The 12,260-nt window shown below is 41.9% G+C and overlaps 1 pseudogene across 1 annotated transcript; it reads right to left on the reverse strand.

Moving 5' to 3' along the window:
• Window positions 1–1,971: 1,971 nt before the first annotated feature.
• LOC308217126 (very long chain fatty acid elongase 4-like) lies at window positions 1,972–9,926 on the reverse strand (annotated as a pseudogene). Its single transcript has 7 exons — window positions 9,866–9,926; window positions 7,987–8,167; window positions 6,822–6,902; window positions 5,865–5,921; window positions 4,309–4,423; window positions 3,384–3,504; window positions 1,972–2,097 (listed from the first exon to the last, which is right to left on the reverse strand). The product of its transcript is annotated as a very long chain fatty acid elongase 4-like (transcript).
• Between the last annotated feature and the right edge of the window lie 2,334 nt (window positions 9,927–12,260).

Consider the following 12,260-nt stretch of genomic DNA (forward strand, 5'->3'; position numbering starts at 1 on the left):
ATTCCCTCACATATAGGAAAAAAATGCTAAATTCATTATATTTCTTTGTAAGCACAGATAATTTAGCCAGCTGCAGGAAAGCATGCTCTACCACGAAAATAGGGTCCAAATGTACTGATGATTTAAGCAGGATAAGGCCGTAAGTGCATCCTTAAGTGGATAGGAGTAATGAAACAGCTTTACTTGCACTAAGTCTCCAATGTTGGAGAGGCCTCTGGGGTAGACCTCAACATGAATACACTATGTTAGATACACAGCAGCTTTTTTTCCCCTGCCTCACCAAACAAAGGGAAGAATGGAAGACCCACCCGGAGGTTTTTATTCTCTAAAGCTCTAGCAAAAGAAGCATCCTCGTATGCAAAAGCAGTACAGTTTATACAGTAGGTAGCGTGGAAAAATATTTGACAGGAAGAAAAACAGCTGCACATAGATGTAAAATGAGTGCTACTTTGCTTTTCATACTCACCAGTGAAAATCAGAAGACTACTCAAATGAAAGGAGTGAGACTTATGATGTATCATTGTGGTGATGTGAGCAAATCCTTTATGTATGTGTATGAAGGTGAGGAGGGCAAGGGATAAAAGAATACCATTTTCTCTTATATATTTGCATGCAGTAGCTAAACGAAAGGTTTGGCATGTGAACACACACCGGTGATGAGCAAGGTGCATTTATTTTGCATAGCCACTGAACTCCAGATTGGTATATTTTTGTGTGTGTGTACATCCATTTGCTAGGTTCAGGCTACCACCTAATCCTCTGGACAGTCGAGACAAATTTGGCTTGACAATGGCAATGCACTATGTTACTAATTCTACTCCTCTCTTTCAAGAGCTTTGTGTTTCAACTGTGAAAAAATTGCTCCTCCATAATACTTGTTTTAATCAACAAAGCAGAATGCAATAAATGAATACTACTTTGTAGTTTAAAATCTGAATTTAGGATTTTCAAAGCACTGCCAGATCAAAACTTTAACAATATATAAGTGTCTGGAGATGAATATAAGTGCCAAATTCTAGGAGCAAAGGAGAAGCCAGTAAGTGATGTGCTAAAGTCAGTGGAGCTAACACAGTTTTGCCCTAGCCAATGAATTGACTTTATACATTTTTTATTAATACTGGTACAGTTAAGTAGTGGAGGTGGTTGCTTATGACAGCGTGAAACTTATCTTTGAGGGGAAAAGTATGAATAGAGAACTTCAGTCTATTCTATTAAAAAAAAAAGGCATCATAAGGAACAATGCCAAGTAGTCTCAAATTGCACTGAAAGTTCTCTATTGTTACGAGAACAACCAAAAGCAAGTAAGCATTCAGAAAGTGGTACATGATGATTCTTACTGCATTAGTTTCTTTCACAGGATGAAAGTGCTAATAATGCCTTCTTTCTCTTCAGAACAGTGAAAAGACAGAGGCAGCTGTCCAGGCAGACAACATGATGTCCAATTTCCTTCATGCTTGTGCTAATATAAAGTTAAACCATCAGGGCCATATAGCTGTAGTTCATGCCAGTTCTGATGAGAGCTTCCTTAACAGGAAAGCTAGGATACAGTGCACAGATGAGTGCATCCTGAAGTCCCTGTGAGTTCCTGGCTGCCACTGTGACCTGGACACTGCTTTCAAGGCTGGAGGCACCTGCCCCTGACTGATTTGGAAAAGTAAGCTGAGATAGTCTTATGAATGCAAAGAAAGGCTGCTATGCTGATGACTACTTGTCTTGGGTTTGTATCAGCTTAATTAAGTGTTCTCCTAAACACCTTAATCCCTGAGTTTGTGTCATTCATTTTTTCTTCCTAACCTGAGATATTTGAAGGTAACTCTGAGTCTGCAGATGAGCCTCACACACACTCCCCAAATACATTTTCTTCATGCAGTCATGTTAGAAGCAGCAGAAAATGTGCAAATTCATCAGACTGTGCTCACTCTCCTTTGATTTTCTTTAAGTTAACATCTCCTGCTTTGCCCTAAGGTAGGTTCAATAGTAGAAGTACAGGAAGAGAGCAGTGAGGCTGCTAACATAGAGGACTGCAGTGTTGAAGCCATCAGGGAACAGGCATTCTGTGAAGAGCTTGCAGGAAGAATGAGCAGCAGTGGCTACAAACTAGAAGAGGGTGAAAAAAGAAGCAGCCAGATTAGGGAGCCTACATACCTCAACTGACCATTAGGGCCATCGTAAAGAGTATCACAACATACCAGTAGTGTCCTCAACCTTAGTATTACCTGTTTGCCTCTTCTAACATCCTTGAAATCTTGCCTTTCAAGCCAACAGTGTTTTCCCAATATGAAAGGGTGCCACATGTCCACCATTGAGGCTTGCCCACTGCTGCAAGAAGCAGGTTAGGAATCTAGCCTCTTCTGCCTAGAAGGAGACCACTGCCCTTGTGCCACTTCTCTGCCATAGGCCAGTAACTGAGATCATGAAATATAGAAACTAGAGGTGGAAGACTCCTCTTCCCAAGAGATAATCAGACTATTATACCCCGAATGATCTTGATTTGTACTTTAGGTTTCAGATAGGAACTACAGATGCTACTTTTATTCATTTAAACATTAATCCTTTTTTATATTTTACTAAGTCACCTGTCTCAATACCCTTAAGCAATAAATTTTATGTATCAAAAGTATGTTACATAAAAACTTACTTCCTGTGCTATGTTTTACATTACAAATATATTTTAATTTCATGCAATGCTTTCTTGCTCTGCTTTTGCCATTCAGGATAAGTAAGAATTCTGGACCAGTCTTCAGTGCACACTATTTTGCATGTACCCTAGCTCTACTTCCTCTTCTCTTGCCTGGAACATTGTTTTTGTGCTCTGCCTTTGAAAAAACACAGGTTGTCAGGATCTGCCACCTCTTCAGAGATGAGAGAAAGAAAATCCAAAGGGATTCTCTACAGAAAGAGTAAAACTCACATATTTTTCTTTAACCCACCTCTGTTTGCCTGCAGTGACACATACTCTTCGTTTTTGAAGAAACAGAATGAAGGTTTTCCAATCTCCTGGCCTACCAAGTATCCAAAGTTTCCTCAAAACACCTCTCAAAAGCAAGTTGTGTTTTCAGGGGATCCAGAGGGGAAAAGGATGCCATATACAACAGAAAAGGGAAGAAACCAATTGCTAATTTTTCTCTCCCTTTCCCATTACAAAGGTGGGGGCTTATTATTTAATACAGCCACTGGCAGGCCTTTTGCTAGTTTTCTGAGAACACCATTCAGAGCAGGTCACCCATCAGTTGACCTCTCATAATGGTACATGGAGACACATGAGGACATTTTCATAGGCACCAAACAGAAAGACTTGAGCCGGTGAGGTGACACAGACAGATAGCAGGGACCATCACACATAACACACAGACATGCAGAGGTTAACACAATAAACTAATTACCAGGTGCATGATGCTTAGGTGATGCTTCTGCCATAGGTGGTGGTTCATCTGTGGTCCCAGACTGACTAGGATATAATAGCCTGTAGATGTACAAATGCGTTTAGCATCCCAATAAAGAAGGCTGAGTAGTAAAGAAGTCAGGATGAACAAAACACATAAACCATTCAAGACTAACCTATTCAAGACTAACTCTGTGATGAGCTCACAACCACTCTGATGATGCTTTCAAAATAGATCATATTATCCCTATGCATAAACCTTCAATCCAGACTCTACCTAGGAAGCATGTCATATTCTCCATTCTCCTTTTGGCATATATCCATCCCATGTCTAGTGTTCAGAAACAAGAGCTTGAAAGGCAGAGGAGACAATTCTTGATCTTCTGACCTAAGCATTTCATACCATTCTGGTGTCAAGGCGATGCAGCAAAAATGGCTTCCCAAAAAAAAGAGTACCAGAGCATCTTATATAGGGCATACCTACAGTGGCTTAGTATTCAGATGCTTCACTCTCAGTGGAGCAAAAAGGAGAAGCAGTCTGGATGTGGACCAAAAAGTGAGAGAGGACTAGGCTGGACACAGAGCAGGAAAAAGAGAGCCAGAACCTGGGCTGCAGCACCGGACCTAGCTGAATGGAGAGCAATGGAGCACTGGTCTGGGTGGAGTTATATACAGACCTTGTATAGGATGTTACTGTTGCCGTTTGGACACATTCTGTTGGCACATTCTTGTTTTGGATGAGGCAGTGTATATAGCAGTCTAAATAGCCCAAAGAACTGAGCAGATGGTATCAACTGAAATGCACATTGTTTTCACACCTTTGGAACTAGGTGAGCTTTGTACCTGACAGTCAGCCGATCTGCATCATATATTCTATCTCCACACCACAAGAAAAACTGAAATACAAGGTGTCTATGGAAGCATACCTTGTCCTCCAGGCACATATTTGACCCCTGAGCACCAGCTGAACAGCATAGTGCCATGATGGTACACATGCAGAAAAGTCACCCGTTCTTGTTTCTTGCACAGGATAAAGAAAACCTGAAAGAAGACAGACAATGGAAAATCTTGAGATGATGTGTTTAAAAAATAATAAATTATAATAAAATAATAAATGATAAATGATTAAAAATAAATTATAATAAATAATAAAAATAGTTAATGGTGATTCTGAATCTCCCAATCCTATTTCCTCTGTTGTTGACAAAAACTAGTGAAATTCCACACATGGGATAGATCTTACATTGTCTGGAATGGGGAGTAACTGAGAGACAGAATTTCTTCCACAGAGCCGCAACTATTTTTACCTTTGGATTCAGGTCCCAAGGTCCAAAGAGGACACATCTGAGCTCTAACAGCTTCTATAGAATTTGCAGCTGCTCGGGTCTGGTCCTTTTCAGGACATAGGTTAGATGTTTACTGGTACCAGACAATGATCCACAGAAAAGGTGCTGTGCTGAATGCCTAAATCCTTCTGGAATTTGTATTAGTAAAGAGAGTGGTTTTGGCAGATGAATATGTCGGGTCACTGTATTTCAATGTGCACATACACACACACATAACAAAAGTGAATCTGCTTTTTGGGGACTCAGGACTAGCAAAAAGCTGCTTTTGTTGCTGATGAAAACAAAGAGGATTGGTCAACCCACTGGCCTTGAAGGGCTACACAAGCTGACTCACTTTTCAGACAGTGTGTTGTCAACTTATACCGCAAAGAGCACTAGACTGAAGTCTTATTCTATGATACAGTTTACTGCTGCTGATCAAGTAGAGAGGTAGGATTCCTTTGCTATTTCAGTCATTTAATGAGTTCGTTTATAATACAGAACACCTGAATACAAGCTATAAAATGGTACTATCTTCAGGTGAACTTTCAGTTTCACATGGGACACAAACCTTTAACTCACAACTTTGGCACCAAAAATACCACCTCACATACTTGTACATTTGCAGTTTCTTTACTGTCCAACTAAACACTATTATTCAGCCAGACAGGCAATGGAATATCCTACCTGGCAGCCTTAATCAACTGGCAGCTAAGATTTTGGGGGGAACCATCTGGCAATAGCCAAGACTAAAGCTTCTTCTGTAGCACTGTGATTAGGAGGGAATGCCCACCCACAGAAAGGGTGCTGGGAGGGGAATGTGTGCAGCTCCTGTGACAGAGACAGGCAAACTGGACAGCAAAGATTCTTTTCTTCTGGAAAGCAGCATGATAACCAGTGGTGATACTGGACTCGTGCAGGCCAAATGCTGTCAAAACCCAACATGCTTGGAGCTGAGTCCTCTTTTTTAACAGTATCAGCCTTATTCCCACAAACAGGCAGAGCAGAACACATGAAAACAGCATTTACTGAAAAGCATCAACCAAATCAATACAGGATCAACCGAGGACATTAGCTTTTGGCACCTTGCCTCTTTCTGACAAGGAAGTGATTTACTTAACAGCACCAGTCCCGCTACGGAGCCTAGCCCTCCTTACCGTATCGAGCAGCATGATGACTTTGGAAAAGAGCCACCAACACACTCTTGCCATCTTCTGGGCAACACAAGGAAACGCTGTTAGACCTCAAAGCAAAATCACTGCTCAGTCTCACTGCTTGAGATTGTCAAGTATGCACTATGTGAACGCTGAGCACTTGGGATCCACAGCAAAATGGAAAACCTAAGGGGCTCTTTTATAGCTGTTGCTTTTTCTTTTTTTTTCCTTTTTTTTTTCGTTGGTATGGGAGGAAGAAATGCACTTAGGGTTGCTTTGGCTCTCAGATGGTTGTTTCACTAAGGTGCTTGCCCTTTGGGAAGGCAAGAGTGAGCTGCTCAGAAACTGTTTCTAGCCTATTGGCTAGTATCTGAAAAAAATGAAAAGAAGATAGTCATGCTTGCATCTGCTCAAAGCCTGGTTATATCTAGAAGCAAAACATAATAGCTCTGAATTCAAACAGCAAAAACTTATGTAGCATTTTGGAGAGCTGAAGCTGGTGGGACCCAACCCCCTCTGTGATGAGCAGATAAGGAATAGCCTTAGCCAAATCCCTCTGCTAAAAGAAATGTTGAATATGATTTATGCCATGCAAAGTTGAGGGTATAAAAATCAGTTTTCGTGTTGGTAGTGATCACCCAGAATCCTTATACAGTCAATGGACAGAGTTACATATAATTCAAAGGCAATTTGTGTTATATATACTGGACTTCAGATGGTAGGATCACCCTCAGCCCAGTGATCAAAGAGGGAACTTAGATGGCTATGTTGACAGAGATTATTAATTTATAGAGAACTAAAGCAAAGTGCAACTGTTGAAGCAATTTAGTGAAATAGACTTACAAGCAACAAACAGGACTAAAAGCCTCCTTAGACATGCTAATTGCTATTTATGAGCTGAACAATCTACACACCCATGGGAGGAGCAGGGCCTAAAGCAAGCTTTGTATAGAACCGTACCCTCATTCCTAGTTCACTTTGGCTGTTATCCACTGGCTGGCACAGATAGCTGTAGTCATCCAAAACTGAGGTTACCAAAAGCTGAAACAAAGGAAAAGAGAGATCTATTTTCTATTAAACACCATCTATTCCAAGAAGATGTGCATATTAATGCTAAGGTCTCAATGCTAGGGTATCAATCTAGTACTCACTGACAGAAAATCTGTGTAATTTATACAGCTGAGCAAATAGTAATGGTCTAAAACAAAGTACTTCACATCCTAGTTAGAATCTGAAAAAGAAAATTAGGTCTGGGCATTTTTGTAACTCTTTATGTAATGAATGGAGTGCTCAAGAATGCTTCAGCAGGAATGCTGAATGTGAGGCTCCAGAAACTCTGTGAAAATACACTGATTTCCTCTGCAAAAATCCCATACTGTTTTATTTTGGCTGGTTGCATTTCAATATTAATTGGAAAGCCAAAAAACTGGACCAAGCAACCAGTATAACTCAACAACCAAGGACAGATAAGAAATTTTCACATCTGTCCTCAGATCAAGTAGTAGTTGCTAAAAAGGAATTTGCAATTTGCTTTAACTAAATGTAACAATTGTGTTATAAACAGAAAGGGCAAATTTGTTAACACCATAATGTTTCTCAAACCTATTCATCCATATTCCTTTGAAGAATTTCCAGTGGCCAACATGAACTAGGGAAAGGCTTATTCAATGAGAACAAGCAGAAAACAATGTCACCAGTACCCTCAGCAGCAGGAAGCTGCAATGTGCTTGGCACTCTTGGAGGGTAATGCATAAGTCTGGGAAAGCAGTTTTCATTCTCAGAGACAGGTCCCTCACCAGCCAGACCCAATACGAAACGAGGAGGTTCCACTCCCTTCATATGCTGTGTCTCTTGGGGAGATCTGACTTTCAATACGCTCATTCAGGAACCTTTCAATGTTAATTTTATGAACGAGAGGAAGACTGAGAAGTGGGAGGAAATGAGGTATGCCTTGGAAATAATGCTTTCAACAGAGCAATACTGCTTCTCTTGTGGCAAAACATAACGCACGTCCAAGTTGTCTCTTACTCCCTTCATTAGAGTCCATCAGCATAGGTTGTTGAAATAGCTCTGGCTTTCAAATGCTTCCTGGATGCTTACCTAGGAGCCAAACCTGTCTCCTCACCTCTTAAAACACGTAGCCTGATAATGTCATCATGGCTAGATTGTAGGCAATCAGCAGGCCTTGCAGTGATTTCAGTGATTTCCACTGATGCATGTAGAAGGGTCTCAGTGCCAAACAAAGAGGCAAAGGAAGTGTAACTGGAAGTGAAGAGTAGACTGGGGCCATGGGTCTATTCTTGGATCTGAAAAACAAAACACACAGCCAAAGCTGGCACATCTTATACACTGTAAGGAAGATATATTTAGTGACTTTTCTTTATGCTCTCTGGCAAAAAGAAAACTGGTATCACATGCATCGGTACAAAGCAGTGCCACAGTCCTCCTCATACCCTGGAGCTCCATGTGCCAGACTCCACTTTTAGTGGAGGCTTTAAGCACATTTGAGTTGGGACTGTAGTATTAGAAGACTGCTCTGCTGAGCACCAGCCTTCTGCAGCACAGGAGTGAACAGACCTTTCCTGTCATGAGCTGGAGCCCTGTGGGCTGCAAGACTGTCCTACACACAGGTGAAAGAAGTAGTTCAAGACACATGCAGCAGGGATGTACTGAACGAACCAAACTGTTCCTGGCTTTTCAGAAGTGCAGATCTTTAGAGCTAAATAATAAAATTGTTTCAGCCACTGGTGCTATTTCCTTCCTGCCCCACAATGCTCAGGACTGTGCTTAGGAAACGCCACTTCACTCAAAAATAACAGAATGCTTCTCACTGCTAAAACTGGTCTTCATTCCTATACCAAAGGGAAGTTTAACAGATTATCTGCCATGCCACTTCTTCCTAATCCTGCCTTATCTCTGACGCAAAGAAATGCAGGACACATTAAACCTGTGAAAGTGTCACAGTTCCCATTCATGCTTTCTTCTGCTATTCCTATTGTGGTCACTGCTCTGCTAAACTCCCTTAGCATCTCCATTTGCTTCCTGACCTGCCAGTCCCAAGCCCCTGACCCCTCTCACTTTTGTAGCTCCAGTATCCTTGCAGAAGTCCTCTGTTGAATTTTAGTCCTTGGATCAATGGTGGGCCCATGGGCCTCAAGGTATTTTTTTCAAGGTCCACATGACTCTGTTAATCCCCACCCCTTCTAAACCTCCCAGTTCTCTACTATTCATCTTATGGTCTGTGTCAAGAGCTCTTTGATATTCCACTTCTGGATTTAACAGACAGTCAGAAGTCCCAAAACTCAATTTATACTCTCATCTGAAATTCAAGTTCTGAAACATTTACAGCCTGAGTACTATGCCCCATGTCTTGCTCCTGTCAAAGCCATCATGCAAGCTTGCCATTCTACCTTCATGCAATTTTGTGGCTTTTCCTTATATCCAGGGATCCAACAGAGCCTTGTGGGACCACAGTGGACCTGTAGAACCTCTAGCTATTTAAGACTTGAAGTCTCCTAACTGCAAAAACTTCAAACTGAGGAGTAGTTTCTGTCAATATTTCATTTCATAATTGTTTTTACTGGCATCACAAGGAGTTTAAACCTCAAAATATTAACTCTTTGGTCTACTAAGGTTTCCCATGACACATGAATATGCCTTTTAAAAAATTTCAGTTTCTTTAATATTCCAGGCTTAACAGGCAATCCTGAGCACATACTGCTCATCCCGTCACAAGCCTGTTGTAGGTTGAACAGAAAGCTGCTAAGAGTTCCCAACTCTGGGCAGGGGAAATCCCCCGTGCCTTCATTTCTTACAGCTGGAAGTGTCCCTGAGATGTATTTCAAGACTTGAGGGAAGTTTGTGATCATGGAGAAGGAAAAGTGAAAATCAGCCTAAGTGAATAAAATGAGGGCTCATGTGAGGATCATGATTCTTATAGGTTTGGTCTTCATGATCATGCCATTTATGTGGAAATTCCTATTTAAGACAGCAACTCTGCCTACCTCCACTTTCAAGGACCCAGTTGTAGAATTCCTGAGTTTTCTGCCAAGTTGAAGCCATCACAAGTTCTGGAAAGAAATTAAAATTAGCATTCCCCAGAAGAGGTTAACTCCATTTATCCTGTCCTTGACTGAGTTTGGAATAAGAAGGCTCCTAAGTTGATAGCTCAGGACTACAGGTAATGAAAATAGTTTGCTCTCTGTTGAAGTTATAAAGTTGGGCCAGGATTAGTCATGTTTAAAAAGGAGGGAAGAGAACGCCTCTGTAATGATTAGCTGTTTAACTGGTATTTCCAGATTTTGATATTCTATTGAAGTCTCACCTCTAAAAATACTCTGAGAAGCTGCATATGATATGCCCAAGCCAGGAGCTCTCTGTACCTTGTTGGGAAATCAATCACATGATATTTTTTGTAAAGCAGTGTACGCACAACATTCATGCAAGGACACACACCAGGTGGCACAACTGCATCCTTCTGCAGGCGTTCATGGAGATTCACAATGCTAGCACGCAGTTTTGGATAAACTCAGGACTGCGGCTGCTCCAGACATGTCAACTGAGCTGTGTTGGTTGTTTGGCTTTCTGAGGCCCAGTATATACATCAAGGTTGTTTTGCTTTATGTTGTATATATTCTATAATAGAGTATACTAAAGTCAAACACTCATACTGACTATGATGCTCCTCCTCTTCCCTTCTTTCCTTTAGCAGGAAGACCTTTTCAATGGCATTTAGAAGTTCACCTAGAAAACACTTAACTGCAGTTACTTTCAACAGCTTCTGTTATCTGCCCTAGTTCTCTCCATTAGCAAATACACAGGACCAGTTTCCTTCCAGTTTCTTCTCCTCCTGGTGCTGAGAAAAGCACATTTTCTCCTTTGACTTCTCATAGACTGATGACTGCAAGGTACCTATGCCTCCTTTGGACCTGTTCCCTACTCTCCTGTGTCCAGTGGGTCCCTGCAGCACAGTAGCTTGTGCATTACACAGCAGGGAAAACTGTAGCCTAATATAATGCCTCTTATACTGGTACAAATGTGTTTTAAGAAGCTTTATGAATATAAACAGTTTCTTAATACCCAGTCGACATAGTTCTGCCAGAACTACAAATGCATAGAGCATGCCTGGCACTGTTTACCAGCTATACTTCTGACTTTGCACATCTGAATAAAACCTATTAAAATTAACAAAGATTTTTTGTATCCCAGTTGTATACAGATTTATTCTGGTGAAACACAGCAAGTATCAAAAGTTGCTATACCTACACCTCCCTGTCTGCAGACCACACAGACCGACATGCAACTGCACACACAGCATTGTGTCGGTGACAGAAGCATACTTGCACAAATTTCTCGCCTGCAGTCAGTCATTGCAGTCAAACCCCTTTTTGGTGTGTTTCTCCGACACTTACCCCGAAACCCTCAGCACAAGCACGTCTCATACGCATCCTCACACAGACACACACCCTTGTAATCCGGGCAGGATCTGCCAGCAGGGGGATTAGTCAGTGATTATCGGCTGGCTCAGAGTCAGTCCAGCAGGGATTTCATATAGTTACATGCCCTCAAACACCCATAAGCATTCCAGCTCACCTCACTTCCTTTGCTTTCCCCAAACTGTATTGAACAGGAAAACCCAGGAAGCAGGAACAGACTTACCCCACCAGAGCCCGGATTTGTGCCTCCCTTCCTTCAGGAGTGTCCTCAGCATACAGCCGCTGCTCCTCTCGCTCTGGGTGCATGTGGCAACAAAACAAGAAGCTGCAAGAGCGTGTGCCAGTAAGCAGATGCTGTGCTCAGCTTTCTTCTCTGCAAGTGAGGTGAGTACATCACCTGCTGGGTCTCACACAGATGTGGTGGATCTTCACACCTCTTAAGCACGATTCAGAGTCTCCCAGTAGTACCCACCAGAAAACCACCAGGCACCATGGTGTTATCTCATAACTTTGCCAGAGCAGAGGTTACATCACGTACTCTTCCCCCTCCCTCTCTTGACTCCCCACATGATGTATCAAATATGGGGACTGGAAAGAGGAGGAAAATGAATGTGGAAAAGGACTGGGATTCCACAGGAGTGAACCACTGGTCCTTAGTGTCTTGCTTGGGAGCCTGGCCAAGTGGGAACCAGGACAGCATTTCTTCTGCAGGTTTCTTCAGGACATGTCGTGACAGCTTTTCAAACAGTAAAAGATGAGGACTCACGCCTGGACAAGACCCTGGAAAATAGTCTGTTTGGAGCACTCCTTCAGCCCATCACAAGGGGCTGTCAACGAGCCTTTTATGTGCCCAAAATGCATCCAAACCACAAAATGAGGGAACAGAGAATGGTGGGAATACCAACCTACTCACTCACTGAGGGAAGACAGAGCAAAGTCAGCTGGAGTCACCCTTCATATCAAG

The sequence above is a fragment of the Psittacula echo genome, assembly GCF_963264785.1.
Source record: "Psittacula echo genome assembly, chromosome: 1".
NCBI classification, from domain to species: domain Eukaryota; kingdom Metazoa; phylum Chordata; class Aves; order Psittaciformes; family Psittacidae; genus Psittacula; species Psittacula echo.